General features: G+C 31.1%; 1 long non-coding RNA gene across 1 annotated transcript; it reads left to right on the top strand.

Annotated features, from left to right (window-relative positions):
* Nucleotides 1-15302: 15302 nt before the first annotated feature.
* Nucleotides 15303-16630, top strand: LOC144553301 (uncharacterized). The gene is made up of 3 exons (XR_013511347.1): nucleotides 15303-15647; nucleotides 15905-15971; nucleotides 16286-16630. It is a non-coding gene; the product is annotated as an uncharacterized LOC144553301 (long non-coding RNA).
* The last annotated feature ends 336 nt before the right edge of the window (nucleotides 16631-16966 follow it).

Genomic DNA, 16966 nt, shown 5'->3' with positions numbered 1-16966 from the left:
AAAATATTACGACATTTCAACTTTGTTTTGGTTGTCATCAAGAGATTGTAAAAAAATGTACTAATGTGGATAATTTCTAGACGTTAATTTTTCAACTTATTAATTCACATAAAAACCAAATTGAAATGTGATAATATTTTATGAACATATAGAGAAAATAACATAGATCACATCTAACGATTTTGTTTTGACATTTATAATTTAAATTCTGAGTTATTTAAGTTTTTAAAGTGGAGGCATTTGAACCCTCCTATATATATATATATATATATATATATATATAGAGAGAGAGAGAGAGAGAGAGAGAGTAAGGATACTATACATTGCAATGCATAGGCTCCTTTCTGCATTAGATTATAAATCACGAATTCAAAGTCCAAATAACCGATCCAAGCCGTTCATCTTGTTCTTCATATTAATATGTGTTTGGAGACCAAATTTTACATTTTTTGGAATTTTTTTTACTATGTATTAAGCCACTTTGAAAATTGCTGATCCAACAATAACAGTAAAATCAAAAGGCACCGTTGGATCAGCAATTTTCAAAGTGGCTTAATAAATAGTAAAAAATTTTTCAAAAAATGTAAAATTTGGTCTCCAAACACATATTAATATGGAGAACAAGATGAACGGTTCGGATCAACCGTTAGGATTTTAAAAACTTGAATATTGAGCCGTAGCACCGTAGCCCTCTATGCAACCCATAGCACCGTAGCCTTACTCTATATATATATATATATATCGTGTGAGAGTTATGATGGAAATCCAAAATGGAGATCTTTGCGATTAAAAGATGTGAGTCTTGATCTGCCAACGACTGAGATTAAAAGATATAATTTCAGATTGAATATTAGCCCATCGATTAAATAATTTTCCTTTGTTTGATTATATGTATCTTTTATATGTTTGTTTAAGTGTAGAAGTCTAAATTAATTTAGATACGTAATCGCTGTAAGTTTATTTAGTCTACATTCTTTTGGTCCTGATTTATTTCTATTTTACTTAAAAAGTTAAATTTTATCAACCTAAAACACGGTAATAATTAATATTAGCAAGTTGTAATATGTTTTGAAGAATTCAAAAGAGACGGGTGCATGACCTACAACTTTTTTTTTGTACAAAAAAAACTAGCACATATCAAAATTTATGTATTGTGTCTTACCTTAACTTTCATAAATAAAATAAATAAATTTGAAATTCAAAGGAGTATTTTTGTTAGTTATTATTCTATTATCTAAATAAAAAAAATACGATGCTCCAGAAGTGTATAGCAAAAATATAGGTTACCGGGAGGTCATTAGCGAAAAATAAGATATGAATCATATTAATTTAGTATTGCTAATTTTATTTTACATTTAATTCAATGGTAGCAATTGAATATTTGAGTTTAAGCATGAGTTTATTGACTACTGTTCATACTTTTGCCTTGTCAAATTGTTACTTATTTGGTGGGATTATATTTACAGAAGGAAGGATCAGGAAAATCAAAGCAAAAAATTGAAGGAGAACAAAAAGTAAAATATTAATAGCTTTCCTATTGCAGCAACAGTATTTAATTTTAATTATATTATGTGCACAGTATGTGTGGTGAGTACAACAACAACAACAACAACAACAACTAAGTCTTTAGTCCTAAACGAGTTGGAGTAGGCTATAAATGAAACCCAATCACAATCAAACAATAAAGATAAGTAATAATAAAGTAGTCATAAAATAAAAGTAAAAATAAATAAAAGTGAAAGTGAAAGTGATAGTAATAATACTAATACTAATATTAACTATATTCTACTTAATCGTAGAGGTCAAAGTCCTAAGCTTACATCCTAGACTCCAATTTCCTACTCCTATGACCTAAGACCTATAATACTATCTCTAAATAATCCCTAACCAGCACTAGCTAGGTTATGGTTTTGGCACGTGGATCGCTAGCTTCCACGCGCTCATGTCCGAAGCCGACTCCTTAGCTATATTCCACTCCTTCAAGTCTCTTTTTACTGCTTCGTCCCATGTCAATCGTGGCCGACCTCTGCCTCTCCTTGTGTTTTCGATACGCCTTATAATTCCAGTACGCACTGGTGCTTAATAAAATCATTAAATCAAAAGAAGGAAAACTATTTAATTAGAGGGCTGGTATTCAATCCAAAATATCATCTTTTAATCATGATCGTTAGCGGATCAGGACATCTAGATGCTTAATATAAGAATGGAGATAGATACTATTTTTAATCATGATCGTTAATGGATCAGGACATCTAGATGCTTAATATAAGAATGGAGATAGATACTATTTTTAATCATGACCGTTAATGGATTAGAACATCTAGATGCTTAATATAAAAATAGAGATAGATACTATTTTAATATAAAGTCCGAAGATTAACTCTAGTTCTACAAAAAAAATGTAGTTAATTAGAACACATCAAGCAACTTGAATTTTGAAAATGAATTTGGCTTGGCCTAATTTTCAAATTTACCTTATCATTATGCACTTCTTTAGCAATTCAAAATGGAAAATTATTTGTTCGTAAATTTGCTAAATAAAAGTATATAATAATGTCAAAAATAATAGAGATAACTATAAAAACACAAAACTCCCAAGAAATCTCCCTACCCACTCAATTTTATTTCTCGGTCAAATTAAAAATTACTTTGTTACATAGCTGTGTACTCGTATTTATCAATCTAGAGAGATATTTTGGTACTGCACATCAAATCAATTATACATGCTAAATATAGGATCCTTATTCTAACTTTAGAAGAAAATTAATCATTTTATATATATTGTAAATTACATCAGATGCGCATATATATCTTTCCTCCTTGAATTTTATTCTTTCCTTCTTTGAGTGGATACAGATCCTTTGATAGCTGCTGAGTTCTTTCCTTCTTTGAGTGAATACCGATCCTTAGCGTATCTTTGTTTATTCCTAAATTTTAAGCTGCCGAGTGTATTCTCAACAAATAACAATTATCTCATGTAAAATTTAACTCATGCTTCGATACAATTCGTTGTAGAGTCCGACTAATAACTAGGGGTGTCAACGGGTATGATACGGGTCGGGTGGAGACATTTTCATACCCGTACCTGTTATGATAACGAAAAAAAATCTTTACCCTTCTCCGTCTTTTCGAATACGGTATGGGTACGGGTCGGGTAAATGGATAAAAAGTGCCATTAACATTTTGATTTGTGCTTTCGATAAAATATTTTTCAAAATAAGGAAAAAAATAATGAATACGACTAATTTGTATTATGAAAATTTAATAAAATACAAAATTTTATTGTATCATGTATACAAATATATATATCTATATATATAATTTTATTTTTAAAAATTATCTTATACGAAAATGGGTAAGATAACGGAAAAAAATCATTACCCTTAGTCGTACCTGATTAGCTAACGAAAAAAAATCTTATCCTTACCCGTGTTTTCGGATACAACACAGGTGAGGTAAACAGGTAAAAGGGTGTCATTGACACCCTACTAATAACTCTAGTTCTAGAATAATATGTAGTTAATTAGAACACATCTAGGCAACTTGAATTTTGAAAATATTTAGTTAATTAGAACACATCCAGCTGGCAACTTGAATTTTGAAACTAAATTCGCCTAGGCCTAATTTTGTTTTTTTTTATTATTATTATTAATGGGCCTCGGTATGCCTCACATTTTTTTATATGTTATTCGAAAATTGAATCCGCATCTTTTCGTCGAGAGAATTTTGAAAATGAATTTGGCTAGACTCAATTTTCAAATTCACCTTATGTGAAGTCCGACGAATAACTCTAGTTCTAGATTAATATATAGTTAATTAGAACACATCTAGGCAACTTGAATTTTGAAAATATGTAGTTAATTAGAACACATCCAGGCAATATATTCCGTGCTCGGCATGCAGTCCTTCCTAATTGGAGCCCAAAGGATATGTATCGTCTAGTAGTCAGTAAGAAATGTCAAAGTTAATAAATGATTGGGTTAATTACTCGTGGTATGAGAAGGCAGTACAGCAGATAGGGAAAGGTATGATTGTTATATGCTGATGCCAAGTCACAGCAAGAGTTGGCTTCTCCCATATTCACGTTACGTGTTATACACTGTTATTCAATCCTGGACATACACTACTACATAAAATGACTATGCACAATTAAAAAAGCTAATGACACACAGTTCCACAATGTTATCCAAGCGCGTCGTGTATATTATGAAAGTAATTATAAATTGTACATGGTTGAAGAACCGTGTCTATATAAGATTAGCGTACATTGTTCCTACAACAGAAGCGTGTCGTATCTCAGAAAAAAAAGGGGTGCTAGCTGAAACAATGAATTATACACGGTTATAGTTACAGTATATAATAACAAGGATTATATACACGGTTATAGTTACAGTATATAATAACAAGGATTATATACACGGTTACTACAAGAAAATCGTGTATGTTTTGTGAACAGCTGTACACATTTGTTTTCTAGAACTGTGTACGATTTATATGTATTTTTTTTATTAATTTGATTTTATAGTAGTCTAGCATTCATATTTCCGAAATTTTTAAATATACCATTTTATAAAAAATGTTAAACCAAAACACCAGTTCTAGCTGTTTTTTACAAAAATCGCATGGCCGCTTGCCCTGGAAGCGGCCACATGGAGCTTGACCGCTTTGGAGGGAAGCGGGCACCTATTATGGGCCGCTTTGGGGGCCAGCGGCCACTGTTCATTAATTTTTTTTTTTTATTGTTTGTATTAAAATATTAGAAATGTTGAATATATTTCTTTGAAAATAGATGAAATACAATATAATTTGATTTATTAGAAAGACTGCAACAAATAACTTGATCAATATTTTTCAGGCCGGATTTTTCGTGGTTGTAAGAAAAATTAATATATTTCTTTATGTGTTATTGGAAAATAATAAAAATACTTAGATTTTGAGTTATTGATCCCGGTTCAAAAGTCACTTCTAGGTAATCCAGAAAATATTGTGATCTTTCTAATACATTTAATTTATAAAAAGTTATATCTATTTTTAAAAATATTATGATCCTTCTAGTGCATTATGATCCTTAATAGAAAAACCGAAACTAGTTCATTTCGAACTAGAAGGATCATAATATTAATCGAACCAATTAATAGAAAAACCGAAATAGATTAAAAATTGAACCAAACTAGTTCATTTAAAAAAAAAAAAAAAAAAAAAAAAAACTGAAACAATTAGTTCAAAGTTTTCTAATTCGGTTAAAAGCTGAATAGACTAGAAACCAATTAAGCAACCACCAGTGAGTGCAAATTGGCACGCTCGTATAAAGTTGATGCAAACCTGTCTATTTCTGTTTTTGTCATCAAAGGTTCCGAACTTCCAAGTGTTACACATTAAGAGGAAAGTAAATACACTTTAGATGGCTCAATTGCATGGGCGTGCAAACCTTTCTTTGCATATGTTATGATGCGTCACAATTTAGATGGTCCAATTTATCATAATTATGATGTGTCACAACCTGATTTGTCCATACTAAATTACTTTCATATTAAAAATAATTCTAAAAATAGATACAACTTTTTAAAAATTAAATGTACTAGAAGGATCATAATATTTTTTGTATTACCTAGAAGTGAATTTTGAACTGGGATCAATAACTCAGAATCTAAGTATTTTTATTATTTTCCAATAACACATAAAGAAATATATTAATTTTTCTTACAACCGCGAAAAATCCGGTCTGAAAAATATTGATCCGCGTTATTTGTTGCAGTCTTCCTAATAAATCAAATTATATTGTATTTCATCTATTTTCAAAAAAATATGTTCAACATTTCTAATATTTTAATACAAATAATAAAAATAAAATTCTGTTTTCAAAAAATAAAATTCTGTTTAAAAAAAAAAAAAAAAAAAAAAAAATGAACAGTGGCCGCTGGCCCCCAAAGCGGCCCATAATAGGTGCCCGCTTCCCTCCAAAGCGGCCATGCGATTTTTGTAAAAAACAGCCAGAACTGGTGTTTTGGTTTAACATTTTTTATAAAATGGTAATTTTAAAAATTTCGGTTCATATTTGCTAGCCATTAAACATACAATATCACACATCTATAATTAAAAAAATATTGAACATTTAGAACATATAGCAAATAATATTTAATATTCAACATTCAACACACAGAAGGTAAATATTTCAATATTCAACATTCAACATTCAAAATACATATACATTTTAATTCAACAAATATTCAACTTAGATATACACATGTGCTATCTGTAGGTGAGTCTTTGCAACCCATTTTGTTTGAACTCAATATAGATGAAACTTGTTATAAAAATTAAGGAAAAAAAAAGAAAATCTAAATCATGTTTTATCAAGAAGTGTCATTCGTTTCATATTACTCCAGCCTGAGAAAGAGACATGACCATAGTTTTTCCATGTCATACAAAGTTTTAAATTAATGAGAAAACAAAACATATACGTTAGCTATTCAAACCAAACAAATTAAAGACAATATCATATATCACAAAATAAGGTTATTCATATCTATGTATATATGCACATGTGTGTGTGTGTGTGTGTGTGTGTGTATACACATGTATGTATGTATGTGTGTGTGTTTGTGTGTGTGTGTATCAGAGAAATACATATAGAGAGAAAGAGATGCTTTAGAAATGAGAGAAATACCTTAGAAAATATAGATAAAGATCGATGACGTAAATCTTTTTGAATTTCTTTCATCACACATGGATCATACAATCAGAGCGTGTATAATTGTTAGAGCATTCATATGTGTGCGTCTGTAGATACGCTACAATATTCATACACGGTTTTTTTAATAAAAAATCGTGTACAATTGGATCCAATTATTCACGGTTCTTTAATAAAGAACCGTGTATAAATGTTGGAGCAAATTTTCGGAAGCGCGCTTTCTACATTTAGACACAAATTTAATAGAAAATTTTGAGAAAACATTCATAATTAATGTACAGCGTATGGTTAACGTTTTGTAGTAGTGTTTACCAATGGCCTCAAGTAGTGGAAGTGAAAAACCAACGGTAATCATTGGAAATGGCGTTTTTTGGGCCTGTTCCATGAATAACCTATTGGAACAAGCCATTTTCTGGCCCTTGGAAAAAGTTAAGATTCTAGTAGTGTTGCCACCTTGTGAGCCGGTGCACTGATCTTCGACAACCTCCAAAACCCCTCCCCACCTGTCTTTGGGACTGAAAGATTGAATTAAAAATTATTACTTTAAATTAAAAGCGTAATCATTTCTGAAGAATAACAACACAGATCACTTAACAGATTAGAAGTATACTCAATTAGTTACTAACAGCCCGAGTTCATTACAAGTACATTAAATTAGTCTTGAAGTTTGTATATTTTCTTGAGGTCATTGTGGTTGGTCACATGAAAAATCACTTATTTATGATAAATAACAACTTCTAGATGTATATTTTGTTTAATTAGGTCGTTGAGGTTGGTCATATGAAGAGAAAGGGGAGGTAGCACAATTGGCGATGAAAATGTCATAGAGTTGTTGTATCCAAAGATCGAGAGTTCGATTATTCTCCCTCACGAGTTCGTAGCCTCTGCGAAAGTTTTCAAAAAAAAGAGGTTGGTCATATGAAAAGTCAGTTAATTTATATTCAATAACTACAGATATGACTTAATTTCTGAAAAATAGCAACAGTTGGAAATATTCATTCTCATTCTGTTTGTATATTAGGTGAACTAAAATAGGACGTGAAAGTACCGTACCTCTCTCTGCCACCTTGACTTAGTATGTCCTCTTTATTTTTGATGCCTCATTATTTAAACCTACTGTCCAAATTAAGCATCCCCAATATTTGGAAAGGTAGAAAGAGAGCCGTCTGGACAATATATGACTAATCAATTCATTGCAAAGTTTGTCATAAAGTTTCTTCAAAGACGTAATGAACCATAATGACAACAGACCCTTTCATTCCAACTAATTGGTAGGTTAGCCTCATTCATTACCAGCTATACGGGGCATTGCCATTTATTCTCTCTATCATCAATTCCAGGTTTGGCATTTAAGGCCAGCACTCTCAAGTGACATTTGGTCCACTGGTGTGTGTATTTTCCAATTTAACTCTTTAATGCAGGTTATTCAGCCACAGTAGGAGCAGCTCATGAAGTGCAGCTTAATTGCTTTTATGTTACGACCAGACTTCATTGCATTAATTAAAGGTTAAACATTTTTTTTTGTAACTGCACGTTACGTTGCAGAGAGGAAGGCCTCTCCTAAGGAAATATTTATAAGATATTTCCTTGTAAATGCAAAAGCTCTTCTATTCACTTTAATGAAGCATATTTTAATTATAATTATTAATGAGTTGGGCTATAGTGAGTTGCGAAGTAAAACACGTTTCTACTTCACGCCGTATTTTCATTTTGAAAGTCCAAACGACCGATCCGAACCGTTAGATGTGATCTTCATATTGAAATGTGCTTGGAGGCCAAATTTTACATTTTTTGAAATTTTTTACTATTTATTAAGCAATTTTGAAAACTGCTGTTTTGATGTGAACAGTAAAAAACAGTAAAAATTTCTGGACCATCGGATCAATTATTTTCAAAATTGCTTAATAAATAGTAAAAAAATTCCAAAAAATGTAAAATTTGGTCTCCAAGCACATTTCAATATGGAGATCATGTTGAGCGGTTCGGATCAGTCGTTTATCTACATAATCAACACATAATCTTTGCACATTATCTGAATATATTCGCTCGTCATATTCTTTCTCTCACCTTATGACTTTGATTTAACGAAACACTCAAATGGCTAAAGCGAATTAAAACATGAAACTATTGAAGTCTTTTTTTTCAGAGTAAGATGAAAATGCTTGATTATTATTTTCGTATATTAATTATACACTTAATTTTTAAATAGTTAATCTAAATTGTTCAACATGACATTTAATTAAAATGTGCTTTGAGATCAAATTGTATATTTTAAAACAAGTACTAACTTTTAGATATGTACAAAACCAATGATTTTTGTACTCATCAAAATAATTAGTAAACAAATTATAAGACCTCAAAGACCATTTTATTATGGAGATCATGTTGAGCAATTCAGACCAGCCATTTGAACTTTGAAAATAAAGTTAAGAATGTGATGCATGATTGGGGTTCAAGTACATTTGAACTTGGAAAATTATAACCATTATTTCAAAATATATAAACTATTAATTAAAAAAAGTGGTAAAAAATATTGTATAATTTAATTTTGTCATAAATTACTAATTAAATAGCTATATAAAAAGTGAGGCTATGGTGCTATGTATAGCACGAATTAGTCCGTACTACGGACCAATATTTTTATTTTCAAAATTGTAACAGTTGATCTGAATCATTCAATATGGTCTCTATATGAATATGTACTTGTAAACTAAATTTTACATTTTTAGAATTTTTGGATGGTCCATAATTTTCAGATTAAGTGATTTTTTACCCATCTAAACGAATAGTAAAATTTTCTAAAAATATATAAAATTTAGTTTACAAATACACATTTATATGAAGGTCATGTTGAACGGTTCATATCCACTATTACAATTAAAATAAAAAAAAATTCAGTTCATAGCGCGGACCAATATGCGCTATGTATCCCATTGCCCCACTCTACTTCTAATAATGAAATTATATAATTATATGTATAAATAAAAAGATATCATATATAATTTTATATTTAATAATTATTATGTAAAAGTTATAATATATTATTCTGTAAAGTAATGAAATTATATTTATTAATTTTGTGTGAATGTCAAACAAAAAGATCTCTTCATATTATATTCAATCTTATAATATATTCCCGTTGCAACGCACGAGCACAATACTAGTGTGTTGATTATGTAGATATATGCCAAAATTATATTTTTATTGTTTCTTTCTTTGTGTATCGTACACAAATTGAACTATCAACTAAAAATGGCAAACAATCACTTCTAAAAACTCTCTCACCTCAACACTGCATGAGCCAAAACATTGCTGTTAAAATTCACACCCTCTATCAGACTATCAGCACAAGAATTTTTTTTAGTGTAAACATCAACATAATAAGATTTGCTATTCATTTATTCACAAAGATACAGTAGATCTAAACAAAATTCAAAAATATATGATTGTTTCCATTTTCATTATCAAAAATATAGAGAAAGAGGAGAAATTAAATGAAAGAAATGAAAAAAAATATGAAAATGATTTAATTGCATGAATCAAAGATAGCTGTAAGAAGAAATAAGGAAATTTTAATTATGACAAACCATGTAACAGTCTGTGTGGCGACTATATTTTTAATTAAATTTAGACTTCTACACATAAAATATATATATTTAATCAAAAGAAGACAGATTATGTGATTGAATGACTGATATTCAATTCGAAAATTCATCTTTCAATCTTAGCCGTTGGCGAATCAGGACAACTACGTGCATAATATAAGAATTGAGATACATAATATAAAACACACTTCGTGTTAAAACAAGTAAAACTACACACACAGAGAAACATTGAAACTAGTAAAATCTTAACCTCCAAATAATGGCTAATATATGTACATTTGAAAATTAAAACATGTAAATTCTCACTCATCATAACTAGAGTCCTTGCAATTGCTCTTGTACTACGATAAACCTCGAGCCCATGCATGAACAAACGGACGACCGTACTAAAAATATTCATTCTCTTGTACCAAGCATCAAAGTTAGTACCATGTATCGTTGTACCATCAGATTATATTTTCATAACTTGATCTCAACCATCTTGAGTTTTCTTCTTGAAGATACTGCATCTGTCAGTAGTGAAATTAACTCTATATCCAATCCCTCTTCATGACTATAACAAAACTGCAACCAATAACTAATTAATAACTAATGAAATCTTTACTTAATCATGCAATTAAAATAACTAGGGAAAAATCAATATTTTTTCCTCGCGAGCTATCTAAATTGGTAAAGAATACTAAAATCAAACACTCAAGCGAAAAGTAATGCTCGGTTGAAGTATTTTCATCTCCAATCACCTTCTTGGTGAAGATACCACCTCTCTTGCCATACCCCTCACTCTAGCATCGCCTGTTTAGAAGACATGCCTTAGAGAAATAAATGTACAGAGAACAGATGCTTTAGAAATGAGAGAAATATCTTAGAAAATTTAGATAAATATGCATTATAAGAGGAAGGTATAGATTGATCCCATGAAAATTTTGAATTTCTTTCATCACACATGGATCATGCAATCAGACCATGTACAATTGTTGGAGCATCATATATTCGTGTCCGAAGATGTGCTACAATATTCATACACCGTTTTTAATGAAAAACTGTGTACAATTGGGTCCAACTGTGGTTCTTTAATAAAAAACAGTGTATGAATGTTGGAGCACATTTATACACGGTTATTTATTAAGAACTGTGTATGAATGTCGAAGCAAATTTTCAAAAGGGAGTTTTCTTCCTTTGGACACAAATTTAATGAAAATTTAAAGAAATTAAACACATGTATGATGTATAATGTATGGTTGACGTTATTGTAGTAGTGTTTACCAATGGTCTCGACTAGTGGAAGTGAAAAAGAAACAAAGTCCTTTTGCCAGGTGCAGTGGGCTTCGACAGCGCAACAAGAATGAGACACTTTTTGTGAGGATAAAATAGTGACTTTTCGCGACGGAGTACCATCATTGTTCTGTTTTTTCTATTCTCGACGGTACTTTTTGCAATAAAGTACTGTCATAAATGCGTTTTTTTCCTCACGAAAAGTGTCTACTATATTGTTGAGCCTCCAAATTCCTCCCAAACCGATACCTCTGTCTTTGGGACTGGGACTGAAAGAATGAATTAAAAATTATTACTTGAAACTAAAAGCATATTCATTTCTGAAGAATAACAACACATATCACTTAACAGATTAGAAGTATACTAAATTAGTTACTAACAACTCCAGTTTATTAATTACAAGTACATTAAATTAATGTCTTGAAGTTTGTATATTTATTTTAGTCATTGTGGTTGGTCACATAAAACTCACTTAATTTATGCTAAAAAACTTCTAGAAGTATGTATATTTTGTTTGGGTCGTTGAGGTTGGTCGTATGAAAAATCAGTTAATTTATGATAAATAACTGCAAAAATCACTTAATTTCTGAAAAATAACAACAATTGGAAATATTCATTCTCATTCTTTTTGTATGTAATTAGGTGAACTAAAATAGGACTTGAAAGTACCGTAGCTCTCTCTGCCACCTGCAATTGACATTAAGTATGTCCTCTTTTTTCTTATATGCATGCCTCATCATTTAAACCTAAGGTCCAAATTAAGCATTCAATAATTAAAAGGCTTGAAAAAAGAGCCGTCTAGCTAATATATGACTAATCAATTAATTGTAAAGTTCGTCATCATAAAGTTTCTTCAAAGACGTAATGTTATGAAAATATTAGTGACTTCTTTTAGATGGAGAGAGGACAGAAAGGTTATGAAAATGTTAGGAACGTATTATAAGCCACTTTGAAAATCATGCCCGTGCGTTGCAACGGAAACATATTATAATATTGAATAGAATATAAAGAGACCTTTTTGTTTGACATTGATACAAAATTAAGAAAAAATATATTCAAATGAAAATAAAAGACACAAATGAGAAAAAAATAGATATCCAAATAATAAATAACAATAAAAGAAACAACAACAAATGAAGAAAAAAGATCAAATATAATATAAAAAATTCTTGAAGCATTATTAAACGATTTAGAGGAGAAGTAATATGTATATAAACAAAATTGGAAAAGATATGATTAAATGATTCAAATAAGGATTTTCTCTATATATATATTCAAATTGGAAAGATATGATTGTTTCAATCAACACAAGATCTGTTATTCATCTATTCACAAAGATACAGTAGCTTTAAACAAAATCTAGAAAGATATGATAGTTTTTATTTTTATTGTCGAAACTATGGAGGAAGAGGAGAAATGAAATGGAGGAAACAAAAAAAAAAAAGGAAATAATTTAATTGTAGGAATTGGAGATAGTTTTAAAGAGAAATAAGAAAACAGATCGCTAGAGATTCATTCAACTTTAATTGTGACAAACCATGTAGCAGTTCTTGTGGCGAGTTTGTTTTTAACTAAATTTAGACTTCTACACATAAAATAGATGTATTTAATCAAAAGAAGACAGATCATGTGATTGAAGGGCTGATATTCAATTTGAAAGTTCATCTTTTAATCTGAGCCATTGACAGATCAGGACAACTACGTGCATAATATAAGAATGAAGATATATATTATATTTTTTTAGAAAGTGTAACTATGTTTGTTTTTAAAAACATAACCTTTTTCCAAGAGTAGTTGTCTTTGTCAAGCTGTGTTAAAGCAATCATATTTTGTATAAGTAGTATATATATCTCTATTCTTATATTAAACACTTAGATATTTTGATCCGCTAACGGCTTTAATTAAAATATGCAATTTCAAATTGAATATCAGTTCTCCGATCAAATATTATGATTCTATACATCTTTTTTATGTTGTTTTACATGTTATTTAGACACATACTCACCATATGTAAATTGTATCATTTTTCTAATTGGTTCTAATTTCTTTCTATTTTTGAAATATCATTTAAAGAATTTATGAATTGATTGATTATGTCTTTATTTTTTTTATCTTTTTTAATATCATTTAAGGAAAGTTATTTGTTATTTAACATGTCATTTGGTATTAGATTTTTATGAAAATATGTCAAAAAAATTAAAAAAATTTGTATATTATTTAATATGTCATTTAAGGAATGTTATTGACATGTATATATCATTTAATATTTCATTTAAGAAATGTTATTTGTCATTTAGTCTAAATTATTTTATAAAAATATGTCATTTTGTATGAGATTTTTTGTTATCTTATAATATGTCCCATTGCAATGCACGGATACGATACTAGTGTCTATCTATATCTATCTATCTCTCTTTATATATATATATATATATATATATATATATATATATAATTAGGCTACAATGCTATGCATTTATTGTCAGATGTACTTTAAGATCTGTGCAAAGATGGATCAAAGACTTTTCGCGAGGATAAAAAATGATTTTTCGCGGCGGAGTACCGTTAAAACATGTTTTTTTCTATTTGCGACAGTACTTTTCGCGAGGGAGTACCGTCATCATTGCGTTTTTTCTCTCGCAAAAAGTGCCTATTTTTTCTCTCACAGAGAGACTTAATAAACTAAAAAACACCCTAGAGCTATCTCTCTCTGTCGTGTGTGCGCGCGCGCGCGCGCGCGCGCGCGTGCTTGAGGAGCTTTATATATTTTTTGTTATAACGACTGTTTCACATATGAAATTGTGAACCTACCGTAATAACAACGATATATACAAGAGAGTTGATTATATTAGCTACATTTGAACTTTATTGATTGAATAACAAATCAAATGCTATTCTAAGTTTCTAACTTAAATCCCGGTAATTAAGAGACCGATTTGGCAATTAAGAGATATACACGTAGCACTTTTCTATAAACAAAGGCAGTACTAGGGGTATCAATATATTGACACCCGTTTATCTGTTTAGCTAACAGTATAGTATTCGAAACGACAGGTAAAGGTAAGACTTTTTTTTCATTAGTTTATCGAGTACATGTAAGAGTAAATTTTTTTTTTCATTATCATAATTAATATGTAAAGATATGGATAAAGACAATTTTTTACCATTATCATATATAGATATATATTTGTATAAATATGATACATGCATGATATAGTAAAGTTTTATACTCTACTAAATTCTTATAATACAAATATGTTATTTTCGTTATTATTTTTTTATTTTTCTTGTTTTGAAAATATTTTATCGAAACCATAAATTAGAATGTTAATGACTCTTCTTTATTCTTTACCCGGCCCGTATCATATTCGAAAGGTCAGGTAAAGATTAGATATATTTTCGTTAATTTATCGGGTCGTTACCATGATAAGTACAAGTATGAAAAATGCTTCCAACTAATCAGTATCGTACCCATTGACTTTGTTACACCTCTAGGCATATATACCTAGGGCTGTCAAAAAAGCTCGGAGCTCGTGGATCGCTCGTGACTCGCATGTAGCTCGCTCGCTAACAGCTCGCTCGATAGTGGACCGAGCTGTTAACGAGCCAGCTCGGCTCAGGCTCGGGCTAAAATAAACAAGCTGAGCCAGAGGTCAGCTCAGACCGAGCCAGCTCGGCTCATAACGAGCTATATACTGTATATAGCCTATTAGCCCCGCCCCCGTATAATTTAGGTTAAGTCTCATTTTCAAAGAGCGGCGATTCAAATGAAATCTCTCCTCAGTCCTCTTCCCTGCCCGACTGGCGACTCCTAGGTTAAATCCCGACTCCCGAGTACTCCACGTCTCCACCGGACAACGGACTCGCGCCCCCTCGCGCCGCCTCGCTCAGTCGCGCCTCCTCACGCAGTCGCGCCGCCTCGCGCAGTCCCACCGCCTCACGCAGTCGCGCCGCCTCGCATCTGACCCGAACTCGCGTCTTCATTGTCAGTGCTTTTCGTGGTAACTCGCGCAGCCTCGCCTCCGCCTCGCATCTGACAACCAAGCACAGACTAGGCTCTCTGCCTCTCTCTAACTGTGGTAAGTGCTCTTCGTTCTGTGTGCTAGTTTCTTTAGCTGCTTTAAATTTAGACCTGAGTTCTGTGCCAGTTTAATTTTTATAGACCTGAGTTCTAATATTTGACAAGTGACAACTAATGTTCTCAACTAATTTATTAAAACTGATACCTGATATTTACCGTATTCGTACCAGTAGAACAAAATTTTAGAGACCTTGTGTTAATCCTAATGGATCTCTACATGGAAATTGTTTTCTTATATTACAATGGATATTCCAGGCCACCGACTGATGTATCGAGTGATCTCACAGTCAAAGTGGGTACGTCAAGCTTCGCACTTCACAGGGTAATAAAATGCAAATACTTTTAATTGACTGTAGTTATTTCTTTTTATTGTTATTCAAATTGAAATAATGACTAATTAAGTAGAATATTTACTTGAGAGAAAATAACATTTAGATTCATTTGTGTTTGATTTTAGCAAGTAATGATTACTTAGATACACCACTGGCTGTGCATGCAAGTGACTAGTTAATATTATTCACATATTTACTAGTTAATATTAAAACTACAAGTGAGTTCTATATATCTTATTTCAATTTCTGTTTTTAGATTCTATTAATATGTTGAAAAGTTTGTTATTGCATTTTTCAATTTCAGCAAGCTTCAAAGGCAGAAGAGTTTGAAAAATAGAGTTGTGCCTCGTGATGTTTGTTTTTATTCTAGATTAAGCATTTATTGAGTGGCTGAATTGGGTGTTTTTTTGCTTGGCTGAATTGGGGTATTTTTCCTTGGCTGTTGGGGAGGGGGTTTTCTGCTTGGTTGTTGACTTGTTGGCTGATAATTTAATTTTGGGGAATTTCAGCTTGGCTGCTGGCATGATGCCTGTTGGTTCTAACTTCTAAATTAAACATGTATCGTATGAATTTGTATGAATTTTTGTAATCTTAATCATGTATGAATTTAGTTGTATGAATTTGTATGAAGTTGTGTGCATTTCTGTTATTTTGTGTGAATTTGTATGTTTAATTGTGTTTATAATAAATTAATTGCTATATTATGTATGAATTCTATCATATTTGTGGCTTGAATTATGTAAATTGATTAATGGGCTTTTTTATTTTATATTTTTGAATTTGTATAACAGTAGCCCAATAAAGCCCAGTGAGCTAGCTCGTCAGCTCGCGAGCTAGCTCGGGCTGGCTTGTCACAAGCTGAGCCAAGACTTTTGGCTCGGGACCTCTAGGTCCAGCTCGCTCGGTCCAGGCTCGGGCCAGAATTAACAAGCTGAGCCAAGGCCCAGCTCGGCCCGAGCCAGCTCGTTTACAGCCCTATATATAC

This window comes from Carex rostrata, chromosome 4, assembly GCF_964058835.1.
Source record: "Carex rostrata chromosome 4, lpCarRost1.2, whole genome shotgun sequence".
In the NCBI taxonomy this organism is placed as follows: Eukaryota; Viridiplantae; Streptophyta; class Magnoliopsida; order Poales; family Cyperaceae; genus Carex; species Carex rostrata.
The sequence above is the reverse complement of the archived record's forward strand: the minus strand, read 5'-3'. Positions and strand labels throughout refer to the sequence as shown.